General features: G+C 46.4%; 1 protein-coding gene and 1 pseudogene across 3 annotated transcripts in view; both read left to right on the forward strand.

The window, feature by feature from the left end:
* RNF224 (ring finger protein 224) overlaps positions 1-27,649 on the forward strand; it is a 145,977-nt gene that overhangs the window by 96,544 nt on the left and 21,784 nt on the right. The window lies entirely within an intron of this gene.
* LOC142660089 (U2 spliceosomal RNA) lies at positions 22,912-23,013 on the forward strand (annotated as a pseudogene).

Below are 27,649 nucleotides of genomic sequence, written 5' to 3' on the forward strand. Positions count from 1 at the left end.
AGAGAGAGATATATGAGAGGGAGATATGTGAGAGAGAGAGAGATGAGAGATAGATATGTGAGAGAGAGATATGTGAGAGGGAGATATGTGAGAGGGAGATATGTGAGAGAGAGATATGTGAGAGGGAGATATGTGAGAGAGAGATGAGAGATAGATATGTGAGAGAGAGATATGGGAGAGAGAGAGAGATGAGAGATAGATATGTGAGAGAGAGATATGTGAGAGAGAGATATGAGAGAGAGAGAGAGAGATATGAGAGAGAGAGAGATATGAGAGATAGATATGAGAGAGATGGAGATGTGAGAGAGGGAGATATGAGAGAGATGGAGATGTGAGAGATATGGGAGAGAGAGCGACAGATATGAGAGAGATATTAGATAGATGATATCCTCTGCATCCCCTATATGTAAAGCACCACATTTACGGCATATATTATTGGGCATGTGTCACCAGTTTGGTTAGTCGGCCGCTGTCAGATATCAGTGTCATGTAAGCTCAGCTTGGTTAACATGCATGTTATGTCTATGGAGACAGGAAGGGTCTATTGCCGCTTATCTCCAGGGAGAACTATAGAGGATGGGTCAAAGAAATCCAACATGGTGAATGGGCAGCTGCTGTGGTCTGCTGGTACCCAGACCCATAATGCTGTAGTGGGTAATATTATATTGGTAAGGGGCTCAAGGAAAAATCAGTGTAAGGGTATGTTCACAGGGCAGCGTCCGTAACGGCTGAAATCACGGAGCTGTGGCATGTGCAGGCGTTTTTCGCTGCGTCCATTACGGACGTAATTGGAGCTGGTTTTCTATGGAGTCAATGGAAAACGGCTCCAATTACGTCTTAAGAAGTGACAGGCACTTCCTTGACGCGGGCGTCTTTTTTACGCGCCGCCTTTTGACAGCAGAGCGTAAAAAAATGACTGTCGGAACAGAACATCGTAAGACCCATTCAAATGAATGGGCAGATGTTTGCCGACGCTTTTGAGCCCGAATTACGTCCGTAAATAGTGTGTGTGAACCCAGCCTAATAGTAAACCCTGTCAGATAAACGTCACTGGGTCTCATTCACACCTGCCTTGTTGCCCATAGCAACCAATCAGAGCTCAGCTTTCATTTCTGAAACTGTTCTGGAAACATAAAAGCTGCTCTGTAATTGGTTGCTATGGGGAACAAGGCCGTGTGTCTGCTAGATTTGATAATGATATCCACTATTATGTAAAAATGTGAATAAATATAGGATCCCGCGCTTGTGGCGGCGTGTGATTTTGTGTTATCGCCGCTAACGTTGATCTGGGGGGGTGGGGGGACACATGAAATTGTCGTTTTTTTTCACAATTGCAAAATCACAGGCAGATGGAACAGCGCCCTCTATTGTTTAACGTTGACAGTGATCTATAGCAATAACTGTATAAAATCGTCATGAATTCATCCTCGAAAATTCGAAAGTCGCGCCAAAGTCACATGCAGCTGTGTTGTGTATAGGATTCGCCGTGTATCCTGTACATGGGTACATGTGGATAGAACAAGTCTCATCCACACGACGAGTAGATACTGAGCAGGAAAACACTCAGAAATTGACCTGCCGTGCTGCATTTATTCCGCAGCGTGTCAATTATATTTGCGTAAACGCTGCTTTTTTTTGCGGGATTTCCCTATTGAATTGAATGTGAAAAAATCGCTACAAATAGCGATTCCGCTGCAAGAAACCCAACGCAGAAAAAAATAAAAATCTTATACTTACCCAAAAGTCTTTGTTTCTTCCTCCAGGATGGCCTCCTGGGATGACCTTTCATCCCATGTGACTGCTGCAGCCAATCACAGGCTGCGGCGGTCACATGGGACGAAACGTCATTCCAGGAGGCCGGGCTGCAGGACGGCGGAGGTGCATTTTTTCACAGCGTACATACCGGTCAAAAAACTGCACCACAATTTGGTGCGGTTTTTCGTCCGGATTTCCCTGGTGCGCACAGGACGGATACGCTGCGTGCTGTTAGACAGATACGCTGCCTGCTTTTACGCAGTGTATCCGCCCTGTGTGAACATAGCCTTATACTGCAAATGACCGATCAAACGCAAAAAAAAACAAACAGTATTTTTGCGTTCGTTATTACCCATTCATCAAAGTTTCTATTACTACCGGCCAAAATAAGACAGACGTCCGATCGACCATCTATATTGTGCCCCTCCCCACCCTGCGGCCAGTCAGCTGATCTGAATTGTCAATAGGTTCCTATGGCTCCCTATACCGAGCTATGTGAAACCTGTCACACCCTCCTGCTGCAGAAACTCACCTCCGCCCCTCCCCCTCCCAGAGAAAAGTCAGCAGCAGGTGGAACATTCTCAATGCTGAGCTGCTCTTCCCCAGGTACGCGCCGCTCTCTATGGTGGCCTCCCGGACGAGAGAAGCCTCCGCTACCCCCAAATAACACGCTGGCCGTGGAATGACCGCAGCACAGGTGAGATGTTACCCACCCCTCTATTCCCCGGCAGCTTCAGGGTTAACTAGCTAAACTTTTGTGCTTTGAACAGTTTTAGATTTAGTGATCAATCTTTATGGAAAGTGACAAAGGGGGGTGACCTGGTAAACTGCACGGCCCCGGCTCTGTACAAAAATATTATAGCGACTGCATATCACCCTTTGCGTCGCCCCTTTGCCCTCGTACTATAAACCTTTTATCTGTTGTACTATGATCCATGAGGCTTCTTGTTATAAGGAAACAAATCTGTCGAGGATGGGTTTACAATGGCTGACGTCTTAGTGTGGCCTCCGTCCCGAATCAGACATTAATGGGTACAGGAAAACATATCCCCCTCCAACTGCTGTATACAGCCCCGCTATGGGGTTCCTCATCTGACCCCAATCACTGGAGGTGGTTTGTGAGCTTAGTTTTAAGAGCAGAATATTCTTACACAGTGGTCTCAAGCTGCTGTCAAACTACAACTCCCAGCATCCCCTGACTTTGTCTATCCAGGCATGCTGGGAGTTGTAGTTTCATAACAGCTGGAGAGCCTCAGGTTGGAGACCGCTCTTCAGGGACATTGACGACTACATCAAAATAATTTTTTGAGGGTGTGAAAGGGTTAAATGCAAACTAAGCCAAATTTGGTTACAGGTATTAAGATATTTAAAGGGGAAGGCACCTCTTTATTTTAGGCTCAAGTGAGTTCTGGGGTACTGGTGCCTGTGAGGTCAGAGCTGACATTTTTTTGGAGTAGTGATAGTAATTCCTCATGTTTAATCTGTTCCTGGCCATCGTTAAAAGCCACTTGAATGATGGGAAATCGCATGAATCGCAATTCCGGAACAGGTGGTTATTATCGGGGGTGATGTGATAACGTAAGGCTGCAGATCCTGCCGCTCCGATGAAGCAGAATTTAGGTTCCAAATTTTGGGTTATAATTTACCATAAGGGGGTGGGGCAGAGCTATGTGGCTAAAATGATGCGCAAATCACATGATCTTACTTGGTGAGACTTCTGTAACGTGGCGAAAAAAAGGGAACCGCACAACACAAGTTATCAGAGAGGGACTGCACGAAGATATAAAGTCTATGTTATTTCTGAGATTCCCTCGTATAATCGTTACAGGGATCGTCCGGATAAGAAATCCATTATTAAATACTGTACTACAGAATTCTGAGATAAGAAGAGGGGGAGGGGTCCTCTATGGAGGAACCTCATCCGAGCGGTTACAAAGAGCGTCTATAACGCTGCAGGATCCGGCATGATCATTCCTTACATGGCAGGTGTAATGCTTCATTTCTCCTGTGGAGGCACTGCAGGGAAATGGAACACTTGCTGCCAGGTTTGGTTGATCGTTGGGGGGCCGCCGCAGAGGGACCTCCTGAGATAAGCTAATTGTTGAGGGACTCCTGAGGTTTACACAAGGGCGACCCAGGAGAACCAGGTCTTACCAGCGCAACCACACTGCCCGCACCTCAATGTCTTACTGAAGGGGAAAGGGAAGACCGGACAGGACAGGTGCATTATTTATCTAGGCAGAGATCTGATTACTGGGTAATGAGGTGAAGCTTCTTTGTGGTAATCAAATTGTCATGAGCTGACGGGTCTCGTTTTCTCGTCGAATTAAAATTCGTAAATGCAGGAGCTGCAAATATAATCCAGAATGTAATGGCTGATAACAGAGAACAATAGACTGCATTCATCTGCCCAGTAAGGCCTCATGCACACGACCGTGTTTTTGCGTCCGCAATTCAACCGCAAATCCACGGGTTAATTGCGGACCCATTCATTTCTATGTGGCCATACCCACTATCCGTGTTTTCACGGCTCTCCGCACATCCGTGCCGCAGAAACTCCGGACATGTCTTATTATGGGCCGCAAATGCGGTGCGGAAATGCCAATAGAAGTCAATGGGCCCGTGGAAATTGCGGATACACCGCCGTGTGTCATCCGCAGTTTGCGGATTTGCGGATCATGTGACCTTCTAAAAGGGGTTTGACCAAGCTTTTGGCATCCTGTTTAAAAGTCCTTTTTTTTTTTTTTTTTTTTTTTTTTTTTCATCCGCATTTTTGCGGATTACATACGGATGAACTGCGGATGACATTCCACGGAACACGGTCCTGGAATTTGCGGACCAGAAAAACACCACGGTCGTGTGCATGAGGCCTAAGGCCTCATGCACACGACCGTGTTTTTGCGGCCGCAATTCCCCCGAAAATCCACGGGAGAATTGCGGCCCCATTCTTTTCTATGGGGCCGTGCACACGACCATAGTTTTTGCGGTCCGTGCACGGCCCGGGAGACCGGACCGCAGAAAGAACGTGCTTGTCTTATTACGGCCCGGTTCTGCGGTCCGGGCTCATTGAAAACAATGGCCGCGGCCATGTGCACGTGCGGGCGGCCTGCGGCTGACAGTCCGCAGCCGGCCGACCCGAAAATCACGGCCGTGCACACGGCTACGGTCGTGTGCATGAGGCCTTACTGGAGAGAAGATAAACCATGGCTGATTGGCTGCTCACATCTACCTTCCTTCTAGTGCGGGGGGTAATTGGCAGCAATATGGCGGGGGCTGTTATGGGGCAAAGGGCATCTTATAAGGGTCGTGTGAATCATTTTCCGGTTTAAAAAAGAAACAAAAGAGGCAAAACAATCCTATCTTTATTAACAATGGCGGTGGTCGTGGTTCAGTCTGCTCTCCTCCCTCAGTATAACACCTCGCTTCTCCCACGGTGTCGGTGTCACGGCCTCGTGTTTCAGGACGGCTGGATCCATGACATAACACTGCGCTGTTTTATCATGTCGTAATGATGTGGGGGGCTCGAAGGAAGAAATCCTACAAAACATTTCTAATCTTACGTCATACACCGTACTGCTAGCAGGCGCAGCGATGGGGCACAACGCAGGGACAGGGGCACAAAGCAGGGATGGGGGCACGGCCGGGGCACAACGCAGCGATGGGGCAGGCCTTTCATTGGGATTCAGGTGGGAGGGCTCTTGGTTAGAGGTATGGATGAGGCAAGGAGTAACATGGCGGGTTGGTAATGTATGGGACTAATATTTGGGGACTCGTTGACAATATTTTTGAATTGGAGGGTATGTAATGGTTCAGCCCAAATCGATGAGCGCGGCTGCACCAGTCAGAACACGACACCGCGTACTATGCAGGACACCCTGCTGCTCACGTCTGAGAGTCTCCTCATCTCACATAGCAACCAATACACATGGAATCTGATTGGTTGCTACGGGCCCCATGTGGTCGTTATTGGGACGGGGCCTGTGCACGTTGCCCTCAGGACTTATTAGGACTAATGTGGAGTAACCGGCCGCCCTAAATCACAACCCGTTTGGGCAGCTTCATGTCAGTGAATATCTTCTTATCATGTGAGCCTCTGCCATCCCACCCGGCCGGTTTCTCCTGATGTTTTGTGCCCCCCCCCCCCTCCATTCTGCTTGTATTACAGTAGGGTAACTTGTATGGCACCCTGCCGGGAAACCAGAAATAACAGGGTCTGGGTGACACGTGGTCCACCCCCAATATACAACTAAAACTGCCCATACACATCATTTTTGTCAACAGATCCCAAATCAGACTATCTCCTGCCTATGGGGGCTCGGGGAAATATGGTCAGGGAAGCGATCTACTCCTGTAGATAAGTGGCACCAGAGGAATCTGTCAGCTGCTTATCTCTTTCCTCGATTGAAGTAAGATGCATGCACAGCCAAACTAAATTGGTATAGTTATGGGGACAATTCGTCTTAACCCTATTTAGATCTATGTTTTGCCAACTATGGCGCCGCTATCTATAGAAGAAATGGGATCATACTGGAGAAAAAATATATATATTTTTGTGGTAATCTGGCTTCTTCTCCTGATTGCAGGTTTTATAGGGGGGGGGGGGGGGGCGTCTGCCAGGGATCAGATGTGAGACTGTTACACATGACAGGCTTAGATACACAATCCGTATCACACGATTGGATTGGATACTCCAGCTCAGCATACAGTATCACACACTGAAGGCTTAGATACACAAACCGTATCGCAAATGATTGGATTAGATACACCAGCTCAGCAGACTGTCACATATAATAGGCTGATACGTTGGCCCAGCAGACGGTATCACACTTGAGAGGCTTAGATGCACTAGCTCAGCTGACCGTATCATGTGTGCTATGCTTAGATACATGGACTGTATCACACATAATAGGCTTAGATACATTGACTCAGTAGACAGTATTATACAGCAGACTGTATCACACGTAATAGGTTTAGATACAGTAGATTAGCAGACAGTATCTAAGCAAAAACAGGATTGTGCTGGGAACCCCGGTAGCGTTTGCTGTGTTTGCAGTGACGCTTCAGAATAAAGCAAAACCTGTAAGTGGATCGAGCCCAGACGACGGGAAATAAATAAAAATACAGACGTCGCCCTCTGTCATAACACGGTCGAGGTAAAATACAGGCGATCGCGCGTTCTCCGTCTCCACCTAATCCATCGTTTTACACCGTTAAACAAGTCAACCGTGCAGTAATCTGATGAAGCCGGCGTTACATGGCCGATATAGGGCTGATGTGCCAATAGTTAAAATGATGATCTTGTTCCCTCCCCCGCACACGCCTTCTGTGACTCAAGACGATACGGAACAGTCTCATGTTATCGGAGTGGGTAGAGTTGGTTTGGAAGTTTCGCAGGAGTGGCTGCGGATTAGGAATATCATCCATACATAACGAGTCGTGATGAAACTGCTGGTATAAATGTTTCGGGGCATCAGGTAGACGCCCCCTATAGGACACAAGCCTCATGACAGGTGAACTTTGGAGAAGCTCTTACTCCTATTACATGTCCCGCTGGTCATGCGGCTGCCAATCGCAGAGCCCCGGTGTTAATGCAGGTTAGGCCCCAGGGATGTAGTTGAGGGCTGGCAGGGAATGTGGGTGCTGGGTGGTCTAGTGAGTGACTGCAGACATTTCTAGAGTGCGCATTAAAGTCAATGAGTGCAGATTGAGCTGTGGATGTTGGAGGACCTGGACCTGGCTCTTGACGAAGGCCTCATGCACACAACCGCATTGATTTTGCGGTCCGCAACACAACGGGTGCGTTGCGGTCTATCGGACCGAAAAAAAAACCCTTGTGTGTCAGACGGGCTCAACGGCTCCACAACAATTTACCAGCATTGGTGAATCCGCAAATCCGGACCGTAAAACGACTTGTCCTGAGTTTTTGCGGTCCAGATTTGCAGCCCCCGCACCTTCCATTGTAAATCAGTCGTGCATGGGGCCACAAAAATGCAGATAAATTGCGGCCGCAAAAATGCAATCGTGGGGATGAGGCCTCATTCGTGGCAGGATTTCTCTTGTGCTGCACCTTTTTATCTCAAACTCTCTCCCTCAAGCTTCTCCTTATAAAAAGGGGTTTCCGTCTCCAACATGTTACATTATTGACTTTCAAAGTTGACTTCTTGCTATATGTAAGGCCGGATTTACACGAGCGTGTGCGTTTTGCGCGCGCAAAAGGCACTTAACAGCTGCGTGTGTCAGCCCTGAATGATGCGCGGCTGCGTGATTTTCGCGCAGCCGCCATCATGAGGACACTCCGTTTGGATGTTTGTAAACAGAAAAGCTCGTGGTGCTTTTCTGTTTACATTCATAATTTTTACTGCTGTTGCGCGAATCACGCGCAACCCACGTAAGTGCTTCCATGTACTGCGCTTAATTTTCACGCACCCATTGACTTATTGACTTCAATGGGTGCGTGATGCGAGAACAACGCACAAATATAGGACATGTCGTGAGTTTTATGCAGCGGACACACGCTGCGCAAAAATCACGGACTGTCTGCACGGCCCCATAAACTAACATACGTCCGTGCGACGCGCGTGAAAAGCACGGACGTATAACACGTATAAATCCGCCCTTAAGCAGAGCACGCCGGGGGTTGTGTTTCTTGTGTGGATCAGTTATCCGAATAAGCAAATTGTTGTCATTAGTCACCAGGCTGGAATGTGGCACAAAAGATAAGAGTCTGGTTCTCGCCCTTATGGTCGCATAGTTTTGTTTTTCCCTTTGTGTGCCAAGTAATTCTGGTTTAAATATAGTAAAAACGCTTCTGTGTTGTCACTCGTCTATATTTGGCTTTTGTTAAAAAGAAAATGGGAAGAAAAATATTCAAAAATCATAACAAAAAATAAATGGTAGGGATCGTGATCCCCCCCCCTCCCCCAAGTATGGAGCTTCCCATAGTAGTTACTCAATAGCCTCGGATTATATTCTCCTCCTCCATATCTGCATTTTCCATTGATTGCACCTGTTTTATATCTGTCCAGGTATTGCTTTCCGTAGAGAACGATCGGCTGCTTAATTAAAACCGCGACCTCGAGGGGCCTACAAGATCCAAGATGGATAAAGGAGCCAGTATCCAGAATCCCTACGGCAGCGTTGCCATTCCTCGCGCACAGCTGAAGAGCAGCTTCGTCCGAAACACGCTTGGTGAGGATCTCGATGGGGTAGTTATCACCAACCCCTCAGCGGTGCCAACCTACCCCGCCTACAGTCCGCAGGATGGGCACAGCAACAATGACTCAAACTCGCATGATGGCAACAAAATCCGCACGCAGGAATCGTGGAGAAGGCCTTACAATCCATATGCCAGCAATAAGCCTCAAAATGGAGGCCACAGCGAAGCCATGTACACGATCGACCTGGACAAACGCTACAAGGATAGGAGCGTCGAGGAAAATCCATGTTGCTGTTATCCTTGCTGTAAATGCTGTCCATGCTGTAGGAAGTCCTGCTGCGTCATCTCCTAAAACATGGTGGCCCAGCCACACGGCCACCGTTTCCCGAGCCACAAAACCAAAAATTATTGAACAGACTCCAAAGCAGAAAGGTCCCGTGGTGTTGCATTGGATGCGAACGTTGGACCTTTGCTTGTCTACCAAATTCCAAGGAGATCTTCCTATTCCAGTATCACGGGTCCTATCGACCTTTTGTAAACCAGGGTTTAGTGCAATGACGAGGAACTGGTCTACCTTTTTGGGTGTAGATTCAGTTGCCAAATGAAGCTGGTGGTGATATCCAAAAACTTTTTGAGTCCTCCTATGGATCACTATTATTTTTTATTATTATAATGTTCTAGTATTCATAATGCCAAGACATCTGTCGAAATTATCAAGACGTATGGACTCTAGCAATCCATTACCGTTGCCCAGGTTTCCATCCATGCAAGATATCTGTACTGACACCCAAGTTGGATTGTATAGATTCAAGGTTTCTTCTTTGTACAAATCCTATAATTTAAAGGGGACGTTCACTTTCACCCAGTTCCGCCCACGTGGTCAAAAATATCTCCTTTAAATAGGTCCAGACCCAGAAGCCCCACTGCCGCTTTACTACATGCAGTAAGTGAAGAAAATCTAACGTTCCCAATGAAGCCATGTCCTAAGTGGTCAAGAAAAAGTCATAAAGTGAACATCCCCTGTTATGCTCACAGTATTTTATTCGTATTAAGGATGCAGCACTCCGGTAGCAGATCAGATGTAAATATCTGGCTTTAATCTGCAAGTTGAAGGAACAATATTTTTAAGAGAATTAAAACCTACATCCTAGAGATGGAAGTCCCACGTTCTCTAATCTGAAATATTTGATTTTATTTCTAGGTCTAATTTTGTGTAGAAACAGAAAATTATGTATAATGTAAGGGAGGGAGCGCCATTGGGTTTGGCGTGCTCGGCGGGATTCATTATTGAAGAGTTTATCAGCTTTGATATTTGGCGTGATGAAAGAACCAAATAGAAAGTCTCGCTAGATGTGTGAGGACGACGCAGTCAGTTTACAACACTACAAGATTGTATAATCTAACTAGACAGATTTTCTTCTTCAAATTCTCGTCTTTTATGGAGTACATTAACAAATATTGGTCTTGTGAAGTTTCTCAAAGACTTTTGTTTTTATTACTATTAAATAAATTGAAAAAAAATCATTGGTAATTGACGATCCTCCTCAACGGAAAGGACTCTTCGGGCTATGTCGAGGGTTCATCAAAGCTCCTCAGGACTACGAAGTGTTCATATATGGCCTACATAATGAAGCCAGCTCTCAAGTGTGCGATGCCATTACCTTTTATATGTAACTGTAATTAAATATGATACGTAAAATAACAATGTTTGGGTTTTCTAATAGGTTTTGTCTCATTGTTTTATTTACTAAAAATCCCAGAAACACAAGGTAGGACATCTTGTCCCTTCGGATAGAACCCTAGTATATCTGGGGTCTGTCTGGTTATGGTTCTTTCCCCCCCCCCCCAGAAGAAACCATTAACCCCTTAGACTAACACGACAACACAGTAAGTCATGGTGAGGGAGCTGAAGTATGGAGTAGGCTCATGCACTGAGCCCGCTCCATATGCTGCGGGTGTCAGCTGTGTATTACAGCTGACACGGCCTCATGCACACGACCGTAAAAACTCCCGTTATTACGGGTCGTAATCACGACCCGTAATAACGGGCTCATAGACTTCTATTGGCGACGGGTGCCTTCCCGTTTTCTCACGGGAAGGTGCCCGTTCCGTTAAAAAAGATAGAACATGTCCTATTTCTGGCCGTAATAACGGCACGGACAGTCCATAGAAGTCTATGGAGCTCTCGTAATAACGGGTGGCTACATGTGTGCACCCGTCATTACGGCAGCGTTGCTAAGCGACGTCAGTAAATAGTCACTGTCCAGGGAGCTGAAAGAGTTAACTGATCGGCAGTAACTCTTTCAGCACCCTGGACAGTGACTACCGATCAGTATAAACCTGTAAAAAATAAAAATAAAAGACGTTCATACTTACCGGCAACTTCCTGCTTCCTCCAGTCCGGTCTCCCGCCCGTTGCCTTGGTGACGCGTCCCTCTCGACATCCGGCCCAATGTCCTGGATGACGTTTCAGGCCATGTGATCGCTGCAGCCAATCACGGGTCAATCACAGGCTGCAGCGGTCACATGGACTGCCGCGTCATCCAGGGATGTCGGGCTGGATGTGAAGAGAGGGACGCGTCACCAAGACAACGGCCGGGTAAGTATGAATTTCTTTAACTTTTATTACAGAAAAGGCTGTCCCTTCTCTCTATCCTGCACTGATAGAGAGAAGGGGCTGCCGATTAGTGCAGTGCTATTTTGCCGCCAAAAACGTGCTCGTAAATACGGGTGGAATACGTGTGACACCGGACCCATATTTACGAGCACGGGTTCGTAAATACTGGTGCAAAACGGGTGGAATACGTGTGACACCGGACCCGTATTTACGCCAGTATTTACGGGTGGGAAAAAATACGGTCGTGTGCATGAGGCTAACGACCAGGAACAGAGACCTCTCTGATCCTGGCCATTTAACTACTTGGATGCCACAGCCGTCAGGATGAGGGGGGGGGGGGGGCAGGTCTGCCTTCATTCTACTTAACAGGAGCCTGTAAAAATGACAATACACTGAAATACATTAGTATTGTACCTGTGATCTGATCGCTGGTTCAAATCCCCTAAGGGCACTAAAAAAAAGTGTAAGAATCAAACTGCCAGAATGCTGATTTTTGGTGCCAAAAATAAAATAATGGAACAAAAAGTGATCAAAAAGTTGTATGTACCAAAAAAGGTACAAGTAAAAACGACAGCTTGTCCCGCGCCCTCACACCGCTCAATTGACGGAAAAAATAGTTATGGCTCAGAATATGGAGACACAAAATAATTTATTTTTTTTAGTGCTAAAACATAAAAAAACTATATAAATTTGGTATCGCCGTAATCGTATTAACCAGCCGCATAAAGTTAAGTTGACATTTTTATCGCACAATAAAAGCCGTAAAACAAAACCTAAACAATGGAGTAATCAGTTTTTTTGCAATTCCGTCCCACAAATTATTATTTTCTTCAGTTTCCCAGTACATTACATGGTACTTTTAATCGTGCCCGTAAAAATTACAACTCATCCTGCAAAAAACAAGCCCTCACACCACTCCACTGACTGAAAAATAACAAAAGTTATGGCTCTTGGAAAACGGGAGTGAAAAATGAATAAACGAAAAATGGTTTGGACTTTATTTGATGGACCTGAGATGTACAGTAAGTAGTCACTAAACGCTCAGGTGGGGCTGTCTGAAGTTGTCCGCAAAGTTTCTCGGGCTTTGGGTAAATGTATTGACTTTCCCTTTGTTTGCACAGTGTGCTTGACATAATCTACAGTCAAACACAAACCCATCACCGTGTCGCAGGTTCTTGACTATTCCCAGGGTAAATAGCACGGCATTAAAAAAATAAAACAAAGTTTAAAAACAAAACCTATTTAACTTTTGGAAGGCAATGAGGGAAAAATGGTTACACCTTCAGATCTAGACATACAGGTTTCTTTCAAGGAGCAATTTTACGACCTCTGGGTCCTCTTACACGGCCCGACGTGGACCATGTAAACGACCACCGATCAACAATGACAGCTCGTTGATCGGCCCTCGTTTGCTCCTGTCACACGGAGCTATGGATGGGAACGAGCGCTGGTTATGCTCATCCCCATACATTATCGTTTTGGCAGCGCGTCTCCCTGTTTACCCACCAAGATGCGCTGCCGACAACCACAATATTTCTTGCAGCATAAATGATCCGATCAGCCGATGAATGAGTGCTTGCTTGTTCATTGGCTGATCGTTGCCCTGTTTACAGCGAACGCTCGGTTGTCCGATAACTGGCCCGTGTAATAGGGCCTTGAGTCTGTCGTAAAATGCCTCATACATTTTCATAGATTGTAATGAGGAAATGTGTAGGTATTATATTGACAAGGTCCTAGGCTTGTGGGAGAGGATTTTACAATATGCAAATACATGCAAATGTACAGTCATTGCCAGGATATAGGATCATTAAGTGAACAATGTAAACAGATGACCGTGTGTGTGTGTGTGTATAATATATAGTGTGTGTGTGTATATATAATATATATAGTGTGTGTGTGTATATATATATACACACACACACACACACACACACTCCGATGACATCATGGTGTTTATGTAGAGCAATGTGTATAGGAATATTTAGTGTATGTATGTAATATCTGAATGGTCTTCTAGTCCAAAATTATGACATTTTAACATCTCCCCAAATTCGGAATAATTTGCTCCTTCTGATTGTCAGAATCGTCAAGGATGTCTATAGAGCTCCACTATGGCCTTCAAGCATCACATTGAGGTGGGGGCTCATCTTATATTATAGGTATATCTTCTGTCCCCACCACTGATGCTGGATATGGTCTCGTCTCTTGAGCTGAGTGACAACAGGTCGGATACCACAGGTATAGAGACGGCCACTGTTGATTTGGGGGGGGTGCAAGCATGGAAACCGCCTTCTGTCCCAATATGGAGTGAGGGTTAAAATAGCAAAATGAACCCTATGGGGACCTATTTTGTTTTTTTGCCATAGGGCCCTCTCTCATGTGTTCCATCATTCCTTGTGTTATATTGGTGTGTTGTTATTTCAGATTAGGTCCTTCATATCTTACTGTGTCCGGGTGAATCAGCAGATATCTGGTATTGGTCATTATTGAACACTCGCTGGCCGCTCCTTCACGTAATCTCGCAGGGCGCTGCATTACTTAATGAGCTGTATTTTAGGAGTTATCTGAGATCAAGGTGGGTCAACATGAGCCTCCTGAAACCTAATAGTGAACGAGCTAGAATACATCCATGGGCAGAGACGTAAGTTGAAGCTCCTAGGCCCCAATGCAAAATCTGTAACCGGCTCCTGGGAGAGCACCAGGAGAATTTTAGTCGGTCATATATTTCTTCTACAGTGCCCACTACAGGGGAAATGTAGCAGTACATGGCGACCATTTAATACATCGACAGCCTGAGTCCACTAGTGCTGCTTTTTGTCAGGCTTATGAAGTGCGGTACCCCTTATGGGGTCCATAAGCCCTAATAGGTCACATAGAAATGATTGTCTTCGTGACACAAAACCTGTAAGGAGTAGTAGTACATTTAACAATACAACAAATCCCAGGGTCTCCGGCGTATATGCAGGTTGTGCTGTCTTGAATGTGAAATGAAGCGATGATTTGTGTATTTTGCCCAGCTGGCACAGCCCTGGCCCACACTTACCCTACCGCTGTTAAATACAAGGGACTGTGTATTGTATTTGAAAATATTTAGGAACGTGGCCAACAAGGTCAACACAGCTCAGTTGATTTGTTTTAGTATGAGCTAGAACTTATTGTGCCTTATGTTATATATCCATCTGTCAGAGAAGCCGACGGACCCTCCCAGTCATATATCTCCTGTAATCCCGGGCGTGACCTGGTAGGAATTTTTAAGAGTTCTCCACAGTAGACCAGGATAACCACTTTAAGGGGGGTTCTCTAGCTAACCCAACAAAAAACCCAACGACCCAGTGTCTCCCAATCTCCATGACAACCAGTCTGCCTTAAAATGCATGGACGCCGATCTCTGAGGCTGTGGGTAGTAATATCACCATGGCAGGTATATTGACGACGCTCAACAATTTTCCGGATGAATGTCGAACGCGGTCACCGGACTATTCTGCTTCTCACTCCACTGACAAATGTTGACAGTGCATCAGCTTTAAGTAGAGATTAACTTCTGGAACCCTATAGTCCATGTGGACCCCTATGGGCACTGCCGATTTACCTGACCACTCAATTTGCTCCTGTACATATGTTTGCCCGATTTGCTCCATACATTTGCAGGTGAACTGAGAACGGATAGAAAGGACACGGGAATCTCCATTGTCCGTGCAGCTGTGATCCCTCCTATGTTGTGTTCTCTAAGAGATGAATATAAACCATGCAGACAGGTGAGCAACAATGGGAAAAACCCTGAGGTGGATCTGCTTGTTGTCACCATGTGTGATAAAACCTGTGCACATATAAAAGGTCTCACTGGAGTGGGGGAGGGGATTCAGCATTCGGCCACAGATGTAGAGCTAGGAATGGGGTAAGCAGGTGATAAGATGAATGAAATGGACCGTACCCCACCATTGTGTGTCCAGGACTTTTTGAGGACAGTCACGGAGATGTCACCTCAATGCACGGGGTATTTATACCAATCTAGCACTGACTCAGGTGGAAAAAAACATCTACAGGAGGTCAAAGATCACATCGTAATGAGAGTTATAAACTCCAAAGATAATTACAGGCAAAGAAACTGTTGTCCTGAAAACTTATTGCTCAAGATTACAGGAGTTTAGAAATCCCTCATAATGTGTGCAGTGACTGGACGGACCTAGAGCTGCAGGAGCAATCACAAGACCTAAGAGAAGTCTCGTCTACAACCACCGCAGTGTCGTTGTCCCATTGTCCCGTCCCCCGAGTGTCGTTGTCATTGTCCCGTCCCCCGAGTATTATTGTCCCCCCAGTGTCGTCGTATCATTGTCCCGTCCCCCGAGTGTCGTTGTGTCATTCCCATTCGGTGTGGCCAAACAGAAACATTATTTCTTTGATAAGAGAAGAATAACAAGCTGCCAAACCCCATAAGACGCCGCTTTTCTTTGGGAAATAAAAGACTGGATGGGTTAAAATCCAGCGCCTGTCTGATCCCTGATGTCGGGTTATAAGGTCACCATAGATGTGATATTCAGGGGGACACAGTAGTTACGGGGAGACAGAGGTCATTGCTGTCACTTCTACAACACAGGACGTGCAATAAGTGACATATTCTAAAGCAGAGAAGACGTTCAGTGATTTGTGGGATCAGTTGCTTCCTGGTTTCAGGTTAATAACCAGCGCAGAATCTCGTCCCTTAGAGGAAGTTCAAACATACAAATAACAAACCCCTAAAGCGCAAAGAGAGATTTTCTTTGGGAGAAAGTTAAGGGGTCGGAGGAGTAACGTGGAGTGTTATGATCTGAGTAATGGGGGGCACAATGATTATAATCCCAGCTGCTGATCCAAGTGAATTCTAATTATAGGGGGGGATATTTAACTACACAGAAAAAACTACATGGCAACATTAAGATGTAACACCGTCCCCACAAAAGGTGCATCACTAACACAACTGATACATTTCTGGCTCCTTGCAGCCACCACTAGAGGGAGCTCACTGCAGACATATTCATATGAAGTCAATGGGAGTAATACAAGTACATATGCAGCAAGCGCCCCCTAGTGGTGGCTGGGAGCAGCATTTGCAGGAGTACAGGAGATCTCCCTTACTCTGGGAGACTTCTAGACAATCTGGGAGAGTAGGAAATTGTATCTATGCTTTATAAGAAATTGCAAACCTGATTACTTCCCAGCTTTCCTGGAGTCCTGAGCGACATACCTAGTTAGGAAGTGGTAGGTAGATTTGCCATTCAGGAGTGTGAGAAAGATGAACGACAAGCACTGTTGGTCACCCAGCTTTCCCAGAGACAACATTTTTAGCTAATTTGTGTGTGTGTGTGTGTGTATATATATATATATATAATTCTGTGACTGGCGCAGTCTTCCATCCGGGCGAACAGTAACTACAAAAACACTCAGCACTGTGATCGGGGTTAATTATTAGACATAAGTGCTCTCAGAGTGCAGAGTACCTACACTTGAGTCTAAAAATTCTCCTGGCGGCAATATAAGATCCCATTTAAAGAACACGCATCAGCGATACGAAGCGGAGGTCATTACCACAAGCTGAACACTTAATGAGGTGCAGCAAAGTGCCACCGAGAAGTCACATGTTCATTCCCTGACGTTACCTATTGTGCTACTCCAGAACATTAAGCAAACACTACATCTTCCACAATGCAACGCAGCAGAGCAGGGCCCAGAACGCGTAAAGTTTCTAAACCAGCAGAAAGCAGTTAGATTTGATGCCTAGCAGCCTCAGAGCTAACAGTAAAGCAGCAGACTGTTGAAACTGGATTACTTCAGGAGAAGACATAACCTAGCACAAGGATGATACGTGACTATCAAAGCTACTACCTCTCTATCTAAATTCTAAAACTTTCTATAGGCTCATGAATGTTCCTGTTTTCTTCATCTGCACAGTATGTCACTTGTTAGAGCAGCAGTTTGTGCTCCAGGGCTGCACTTCCTACTGTAGACAGGAAGTTGCAACCATTGTCAGCCATTACAGAGGCTATGGGGAACTGGCTGTGGCCACTTGGTCACCCAGCTACATACAAGTATACGTGGTCTATTCTCTGCTACATCTCCTCTCTACAAACTGTGTATCCCCCCATAAACACACCCAGGACCTTCAAGAACACAAAGGAATGACCACATAACAGCCCACATGCATCCCAGGAGCTAATAATACACAATTCCTCTATTTAGGGTTTAATTTCATTTTAATTTAGATCAAAAATACCTAGGAAAATACAGAATATTTTTTAAACAGAGTTTATGGCCAATTCTACTACTGAACAAGCAGGTATTGTCATGGGTGGGACAGTTCAGACTATAGAATCATTCACTGCAGGTATTTACTGCATAATGACAGGTCCAAGGAGACCGTGACAGATTACGGATTGTCTAGCAGCCACAATACAGAACCCGCATGTTATGTGCAAGCCTTGTCCATGCAGTGGAAACCTGACAATGGCCGACTTTGTTTGGCTACTGTGAGCTGAATACCGGCTTTGTGCTGGGAAACAAGTTTTTCCTATGTATGTATTACTGTATTCATTTTCAAAAAGGGTGAGGGGGACGGACAAAAAAAATAGTATATTCTGTAAGTATGGATTGTGTGGTGCTGAAGAGCAGAGGAGGAAAGCGGATATCAAATGTCAAGACTGGAAGTCACATTGAGAAATGAAAATGTTCAAAAGAACATTGTAAATAACCAGCAACAATAATGAGAGCGTTCTAATTCTCTATATACAGACAATTGTATTATCCTGGCTCACAAGTATCTACCGACTTGTATTATAAAGCAGCCACCCCTCTACTGTAAAGGAAACAGATGTCTTCTCAGTAATAACAACGCCACGGGGCACATGTGATCGTATTAAAAAAAGAGAAAATATTACTGTGTGGAAAACAATATAACTACTATAATACTGTCCCTATATACAAGAATATAACTACTATAATACTGCCCCTATATACAAGAATATAACTACTATAATACTGCCCCCTATATACAAGAATATAACTACTATAATACTGCCCCTATATACAAGAATATAACTACTATAATACTACCTCTATACACAAGAATATAACTACTATAATACTGCCCCCTATATACAAGAATATAACTACTATAATACTGCCCCTATATACAAGAATATAACTACTATAATACTGCCCCCTATATACAAGAATATAACTACAATAATACTACCCCCTATATACAAGAATATAACTACTGTAATGCTGCCCCTATATACAAGAATATAACTACTATAATACTGCCTCCTATATACAAGAATATAACTACTATAATACTGCTCCTATGTACAAGACTATAACTACTATAATACTGCCTCCTATATACAAGAATATAACTACAATAATACTACCCCCTATATACAAGAATATAACTACTGTAATGCTGCCCCTATATACAAGAATATAACTACTATAATACTGCCTCCTATATACAAGAATATAACTACTATAATACTGCTCCTATGTACAAGACTATAACTACTATAATACTGCCCCCTATATACAAGAATATAACTACAATAATACTACCCCCTATATACAAGAATATAACTACTGTAATGCTGCCCCTATATACAAGAATATAACTACTATAATACTGCCTCCTATATACAAGAATATAACTACTATAATACTGCTCCTATGTACAAGACTATAACTACTATAATACTGCCTCCTATATACAAGAATATAACTACTATAATACTGCTCCTATGTACAAGAATATAACTACAATAATACTACCCCCTATATACAAGAATATAACTACTGTAATGCTGCCCCTATATACAAGAATATAACTACTATAATACTGCCTCCTATATACAAGAATATAACTACTATAATACTGCTCCTATGTACAAGAATATAACTACTATAATACTGCCTCCTATATACAAGAATATAACTACTATAATACTGCTCCTATGTACAAGACTATAACTACTATAATACTGCCCCCTATATACAAGAATATAACTACTATAATACTGCCCCTATATACAAGAATATAACTACTATAATACTGCCCCCTATATACAAGAATATAACTACTATAATACTGCCCCCTATATACAAGAATATAACTACTATAATACTGCCCCTATATACAAGAATATAACTACTATAATACTGCCCCCTATATACAAGAATATAACTATTATAATACTGCCCCCTATATACAAGAATATAACTACTATAATACTGCCCCCTATATACAAGAATATAACTACTATAATACTGCCCCCTATATACAAGAATATAACTACTATAATACTGCCCCTATATACAAGAATATAACTACTATAATACTGCCCCTATATACAAGAATATAACTACTATAATACTGCCCCTATATACAAGAATATAACTACTATTAGGGTATGTGCACACACACTAATTACGTCCGTAATTGACGGACGTATTTCGGTCGCAAGTCCCGGACCGAACACAGTGCAGGGAGCCGGGCTCCTAGCATCATAGTTATGTACGATGCTAGGAGTCCCTGCCTCGCTGCAGGACAACTGTCCCGTACTGAAAACATGATTACAGTACGGGACAGTTGTCCTGCAGAGAGGCAGGGACTCCTAGCATCGTACATAACTATGATGCTAGGAGCCCGGCTCCCTGCACTGAGTTCGGTCCGGGACTTCCGGCCGAAATACGTCCGTCAAATACGGACGTAATTAGTGTGTGTGCACATACCCTAATACTGCCCCTATATACAAGAATATAACTACTATAATACTACCCCATATATACAAGAATATAACTACTATAATACTGCCCCCTATATACAAGAATATAACTACTATAATACTGCCCCCTATATACAAGAATATAACTACTATAATACTGCCCCTATATACAAGAATATAACTACTATAATACTACCCCTATATACAAGTGTTTTTACTGTTGGTCTATGGATTTTTTATCATTGTATAATTTTTTGATGTTAATAAAATATTGTCGTATTTTTTCATTACCCCCGTGTTTCTCAGCATTCATTCTTTCTCTTTTGGTCTTATAATTGTGGCGCAATGACCGCGGCCGTGCACCATCCCTCCCCCTTCTTCCGACACTTTTTTCAAAAAAAATATTATATGCTCACCTCACCGCTCCTCTTCTCCCTTCCAGGTCTCCTTTAGGTTCCTCAGATCTGTGGATGAGCCGCGGCTGGTAGTGAGAGCCTGAGGGGATCCGGAGGTGCAGTGAGATGAACATACATTTATTTATTTTTTTAAAATATTTTTATCACGGGCCTCTACTTTGCTACGCTTTACCGAGTGAAATCTACGCCGGCTAGAAGATTTCCGCAATATTTTATGTTGGTTTTCTGGCGTAAATTATAATATATTTGTTGGCCGGTGGTGGCCATGCTCCTTTGTAAGCCACACCCTTTTTTTGGCAAGTGGCAAGAGCGGCGCAAAAGGCCCATAACTTGCAATTTGAAATGCAAATTTCATTTTTTGGGCCACTTTGCAACTTTTCTACGTTAGAAAATTGGCTTAGAAAGGTTGATAAATTCCCATCTATGTGTTTAGTGTCTGTCCCCCTGTACTCTCTCAGGATATTGGGGATCCCATAGGGTTTGATGGGAGAATTTTAGTCAGTTCAGGGTGTTCATCTACCTATGGGGCTCTCCCATCGCAGTCTGCACTGATATACACGGCTAATGTACCATGAAGCGCTAAAGTGTCCTCCGAACGAGCGGCGACTAAATCACAATATTGGAGCCGCTTCCGGTAATAGGCCAGAAAATAATACTCACTTGTTACAAGCAGAGCAGAGAATTCTTTACTATTTCTCCTTATTATTAGACGACCGCTTCATTTTTTTATTAGAAACGCAAAAGGGAGTTGGCGTGAAATTGAGGGTTTGGCGACTGCAAGATTCACTCACCTGTCTGAGCAGGAAAGGGTTAACGATTTAATTCCATGGTGGGTGCGGGAGCGTTCCTGCGCCTGTCACTCAGTCACGGCAATGTCCTGTCGCTCTGTACGTGCGGAGAGCGCGGTATCGGATAAAAGACGGTAAGAGTAAACCGAGGTGACATTACAGTCACACGCGGCTCCCGATCCGGCTTGAAAGTGACGTTTTATACATCAAGCCAAAATATATCATTATCACCACTATTATTATATGCGCCGCAGCACAGAGGATTTATTTTGCTGCACTTGAAACATGAATGACAAAGTAACAAATTAGCACAAATCGCACCAAGTGTCTTCTGGAAGTTTATAAGGGGGCACATACTTTTGGAAAGAGTGTAAATAACCGATCAGCCAAGGGAGGGGGAGGGGTATCAGGCAGCAAGTGACCCGTCAGTTCTTGAAGTTGATGTTCGAAGCAGAAAAACGGAGAAGTGTAAAGATCTGAGTGTGCGGATCTAATAAACACCTCATTAACCCATTCACTGTCAGTCTTCAATGTGTGACACCCCCGGCTGTTTAGTGTCATCTCCATTGGAGAAGAATGAAACTTAGGTCCAGTTCACAGTAAGTTTTTTTTGACATGGGGAAACCATCGGAATCAGCGCCAAAAAACGTCCAAAACCGGCTCCCATTGATTTCATTTGGAGGCGGTGGCGTTTTTTTTTTTTCAATGGCGGCTCGTGGGGGGAAAACAAGCAGCATGTTCTTTCTTGCTGTGGTTCTGCCTCTGACCTCTGAAACCAATGCTAGGCAAAAAAAAAAAAAATGTCCATGATGCATTACCTTGAACTCTCCTTAGGTTAAATAAATGTCCCACTTTAGGTATACCAAGAGGCTATAATGCTAGTATATAGCTTGCTGTCTCTCGCTCTTGAGGGTGAAGTGGTCTGTAGCATAATCAATTGGTATCGCTTCTCGGATGTCCAGGCTGTATCACAGCGCACATCCACTTATTTAATTTTGTTTTTCACTGTGTGTTTGTCACGTTTGTCACAGGATTTCGGATGCGGTGCCCTTTTGGGACCCGTCCAAGGTCTAGGGGGAAAATGTGTGGCCTTCTGGTTCCTTTTTCCCCTGCAACCCGGCCTCCCTTCTTCGGAAGGGAGGTGCAAGTAGAAGCAGGCTCCAAGGTGGACACTGGGGTGGCAGCCCAGGTAGAAACCTTGGAGTGTTGTTGGGTCTCCCTAAGCTTCGGCAAGGGGGGATCATCGATCCTCGATCCTCTTGGCCTAAGGCTTGGAGGGTCGGGGAATGGTTATGCGGGGCCTCTCTCTTTTAAGAGAAGGGCTGCGATAGACCGCATCCTTGTGCACTTTTTGTGTGGCACCCCTGCACTTTTTTTTGCACTTGGGTGATAGAAAGCACGACTCGGGCTTTCAATAAAAAAATAAATTGGTATCGCTTCTCGGCCTTTTGGCTAAGATCAAGTGTAGTATCTGTTCTTATCAGTCCTTGTAAGGATAGATAGCTCGGAGAACCACTGGGGGCTATAAACACTAGCTTAGCGATCCAAGAGCGTTCCAGACGAAGCCGGCGACGAACTGCGGAGAAGAACCAGCGAAGACGACGATCCAGAAGGGAGAAGCCGCTATCGGGGAAGAAGCTCCGGGAGATCGCTGCCGGGAAGAAGAAGGAGAACTGCGACAGAGACCTTCGGAGAAGCTTGGCCGCAGAAGAAGAGGCTCGACGAGGAACCGCTGCGGAAGAAATTTCGTGGAAGAACCTCGGCCAGCAAGGAGAAGATTTGCATAGCTCCGCCCCCTTCGGGAAAGAGCTATCGAAGATCCTCCCCAAGCGACAGGAACAGCTGGAAGAAGCCATGGCCTCAACCAGCAACCCTGCCACCCAGAAGGAGAAGGCTGATGGACCAGGTGAGCAGACCCAGGCCAGGACATCTCCTCCTGAAGCCTCCTCAAGCCAACAGGCCACCAGGAAGCCGAACCAGGCTGCTCCAACCCTGGAGCCCTGGATGAAGCAGACGGTGGGCCTTAAGCTGAAGGAGGTGGACGGGAGAGTGCCGGACATGACGGAAGAAGTGTTCTGCCAGAAGATGCTCCTGGACCAGGGCTTCGCTAAGCCGGAGACCATCAGCATCCAGGCCTTCATGACCGGGATGTTCTTCCCTGACCTTCGCTTCGATCAACATCTGCAGAAGGTACTGGGAGATGGTGAAAGCGGCGAGGCCTGAATCCCCTTTCTCTCGCTTTGTGGGCAACTGCCCTGTCCAAAGAGAGGAAAGGCGGGTGACGGTCTCAATGCGGAACCCACACACCCCCGGCAAAGACATCACCACGCTCCTGAAGCGGTTCTGCACAGTGGTGAGGGAACCCACCCACATCCTGAACGGACTCGGCTTCTGGACTGGCAAGTGGTCGGTAATCGTCCGACTCAACAAGGATTCAAGTGCGGAAGACGGCCTCCAGCACCTGCCCCAGTCATTCTCGCTGGGCAACTCCTACGGCCTCATCTACTACCCGGACATGCCGCAGATCTGCAGGAGATGCAGCAAGAAGGGTCATTCGATGAAGGACTGCAAGGAGGACGCCTGAAAGAACTGCCGGGTAACAGGACACGAGACCAAAGACTGCCCGAAACGGACAATGTGCAACCTCTGCGGACAAGCAGCCCACTCTTACAAGGACTGCCCGAAGAGGGATCGATCCTGGGCAACTGTAGCGGCGAAAGCTCCGGCCAGAGGGAACCCCGCCCCAGCCAGAGCTCCAGCGGCGCAGAAGACCGGGAAAAAGAAGGATGGTAAGAAGACGACAGTCCCTCCCCCCACTCTCCCGGCCCTCCCTCACCCTACCCTTCCCACCCTCTCTCGCCCGGCCCTCCCCACCCCCCCGTCCCCAACCCCTGTCACCCCCACTGAGGCTCTCACCTTCTCCTACCCACCCATCTCAGTGGTGCTGTCACCTGCACCTCTCCCAACCCAGCCTCCCTTCTCCCCAGCTCCAGCAGCACTAACATCTTCCCCTCCAGCTGCTGGAGTCCTCTCCCTGGAGGATTTTCCCCCTCTTGTCTCCTCAGGTGCCATCCAGAGGAAGAGAAAGGTGAGGGACAGCCCAGCTGCTGATTCCTCAAAGCGAAAAGTTGTGGAAATCTGCGAAGATTCCCTTGCGCAGCAGGAGGAAATGGAGCAGATGGTGGAGGAACTCGTGTCTGAACCTGAGGTCATCGACTTCACAACAGACATCCAGGTGGCTTCAATCCTGGAACAATTTATGGCAGAGAGCCTGCTGGATCTTTCGGACCCGCCAGGCGAGGAGGATCCGCCCGACCGGACTGGTAACTAAGATGTATCGTTTGCACTAACCTTCTTTATTCTCCCCCATGGCTGCTAAACTTAACATCTTTAGCCTCAATGTGAGGAGTGTTAGAGATAGGACTAGATGTCAGATGGTGCTAACTTTTCTTTCCAAGCAGTCGAGTGATATATTTATGCTGCAGGAATGTACTCTCCCCTCTTCCAGGTCATATCATCACCTGGCCAGGCAGTGGACCCATGGCCCGTCCTACTGGTCTGGTGGGGGCGACTGTAAGTCTGCAGGGGTTGCCATCCTGATTAGGGGAGGCGTATTTACTGTTGACTCTGTCCAGGAGCTTGTCTGCGGCCGCTTGTTGGTCGTAGACGGTTCCTGGGCAGGAGAGCCGATTAGGCTCATCAACGTGTACGCCCCCCCTATGAAGGCTGAGCGCCTGGAACTATTCCAGACCCTGCGGACCCAGCTCGCCACCACTAGGGCAGTGGTGATGGCCGGGGACTTCAACTGCCCCATCGAAGAGGATGGACGAAGTTCCGGCACTTCAATCAAGCTGGATGTCAGTTCCAAACTGCTTATCGAGATGGTAACCGAAGCATCCTTGCAGGACGTTGTGGGCTCCATGGGGATCGGCTCTGTGAACTATTCATGGAGCCGACCCGATGGCTCACTTCGTTCTCGGATTGACTTTGTGTTCACCTCCCGGGCAGTCAAGCAGCATGGGCACTCCATGGTCCCCTGCTTCTTCTCTGACCACAGGGCCATTCTCTTCCAGGGTGCCATCGGCCACGGTTTTCCTCCCGGCCCTGGCTCCTGGAAGCTGAATTGTGCCCTGCTGGAAAGAGAGGAGGTACTGGCGGAACTTAGAGACGCCTATATTGTTTGGAGGAATGATAAAGTTTTCTTTGACAAAACCTGTGACTGGTGGGAATATGTTAAAGTTGAATTTCGTTGTTTCTTTCAGGCAAAAAGTCGCCAACAGGCGTGTGAGAGGAAGAGAGACTTCAGAGAGATGCAGCGTCAGCTGCGATCCCTGCAAGACCTCCTTCAATGCGGCTGGGACGTCAGGAAGGAGCTGGAGGAAGCCAAAAAGGGCCTGAAAAGGCACTTTGAGGAGGAATCCAAGCGAATTGTCTTTCGTTCCAAGGTGGAGAACCTGGAGAAGGGTGAGAAATGTAACTCGTTCTTTTTCAGGAAACTCCATGCCGGCCACACGCCCCTGAAGGAACTCCGAGATGAGACCGGAAACTGCATTCTGGGAAGAAGGAGGTGATGGGAGTCGTCACAGACTACTACCGAAGCCTCTACTCCCGGAAAACCACTGACCCCGAAACCGCCGATAAATTCCTGTCAGGTATCACTAATCATCTTGATCCTGCAGGTACGGAGGCTATGGATGTACCCCTGACGGTGGAGGAACTGCTCTCTGCCGCTAAATCCTTCAGACCCGGCAGGACCCCGGGCAGTGATGGTCTCCCAGCAGAGCTCTATGTAGCGCTGGGGGACTTGATCTGTCCGGACCTGCTGGAGCTCTATGAGGAGATGGTGGTGGAGGGTAGAATGCCACCGTCCTTGAGAGAAGGCATGATCATGATCTTGTATAAGCGGAAGGGGGAGAGATGTGACCTGAAAAACTGGCGTCCCATCTCTCTCCTGAACGTGGACTACAAGATCCTCGCCAAAGTATTGGCCAACAGACTGAAGGTTGTCATCGGACAGATCATCGGATCGGACCAAACCTGCGGCATTCCTGGCCGTAGGGTGGCCGACAGTCTTGCCCTGGTGAGGGACAAGGTGCATTACATGCAAAGCTGCCGTACACACGCGGCCCTGGTCAGTCTGGATCAGGAGAAGGCTTTTGACCGGGTCTCTCACGAATTCATGGGTAAGGCTCTGCGTAGGCTGCGGCTTGGCAGGTTGTTCTGTTTGTATGTTAACCTGATGTATTGCGACATTTACAGCTCGGTGCTGGTGAACGGCTGGAAGACTGACCCCTTTCCTGTATCGTCGGGGGTTAGACAAGGCTGTCCTCTTTCACCTCTCCTTTTTGTTTGTGTTATAGAGCTCTTCGCAGAGGCTATCCGGCAGAATGGAGAGATCAGAGGGATCACCGCACCAGGTCCAGGACACTTCGAGGTCAAATGCTCGCTGTACATGGACGACGTGACCGTCTTCTGCGCTGACCAGAGTTCGGTGACTGCACTCGTCCAGACCTGCGAGGAGTTCGGACGCGCTTCAGGGGCAAAAGTCAACTGCGGGAAGTCGGAAGCCATGCTCTTCGGAAAGTGGTACCTGCCTTCTCCTGCCTCCTTCCCGTTTACTATCAAGCCGGACTTCATCAAAATTCTGGGAGTCTGGTTCGGTAAGGAAGGTGCAGCCCTAAAGTCGTGGGAAGAACGCTTGGCCAAAGTCAACCAAAGGATCGGACTGTGGAGCCTCAGACAACTCACTATTGAGGGCAAAGCAATGGTCCTGCGTAACGAAGTCTTGCCTGTGCTACAATACACTGCACAGGCATGGCCCCCTCTTGCCACGGTCTCGAGGGCCATTACCAGGACTGTGTTTCGCTTCATCTGGGGCTCGAAAATGGACAGAGTAAAGCGGACTGTTATGTACAAGGAGCCCCGCAAAGGTGGGAAGGGTATACCCGACATTCCCACTCTGCTGCGGATCGCTTTTGTATGTGACTGTGTTTGTAGGACCCTGAGGACAGCAAACGGCTCTGCGGGCAAGGCCATGTCCCGCTACTTCCTCCTTCCCCTCTGGCGAGGTTTTGGCTGGGACAAGTGGGACGGCTCCTTCCCTTACAACTGGCACGCTCCCTGGTTCTACGGAGATGTCGTCCGGTTTGTGAGGGAGCATCAACTGGAGG

This window comes from Rhinoderma darwinii, chromosome 8 (genome assembly GCF_050947455.1).
Source record: "Rhinoderma darwinii isolate aRhiDar2 chromosome 8, aRhiDar2.hap1, whole genome shotgun sequence".
NCBI classification, from domain to species: Eukaryota; Metazoa; Chordata; class Amphibia; order Anura; family Rhinodermatidae; genus Rhinoderma; species Rhinoderma darwinii.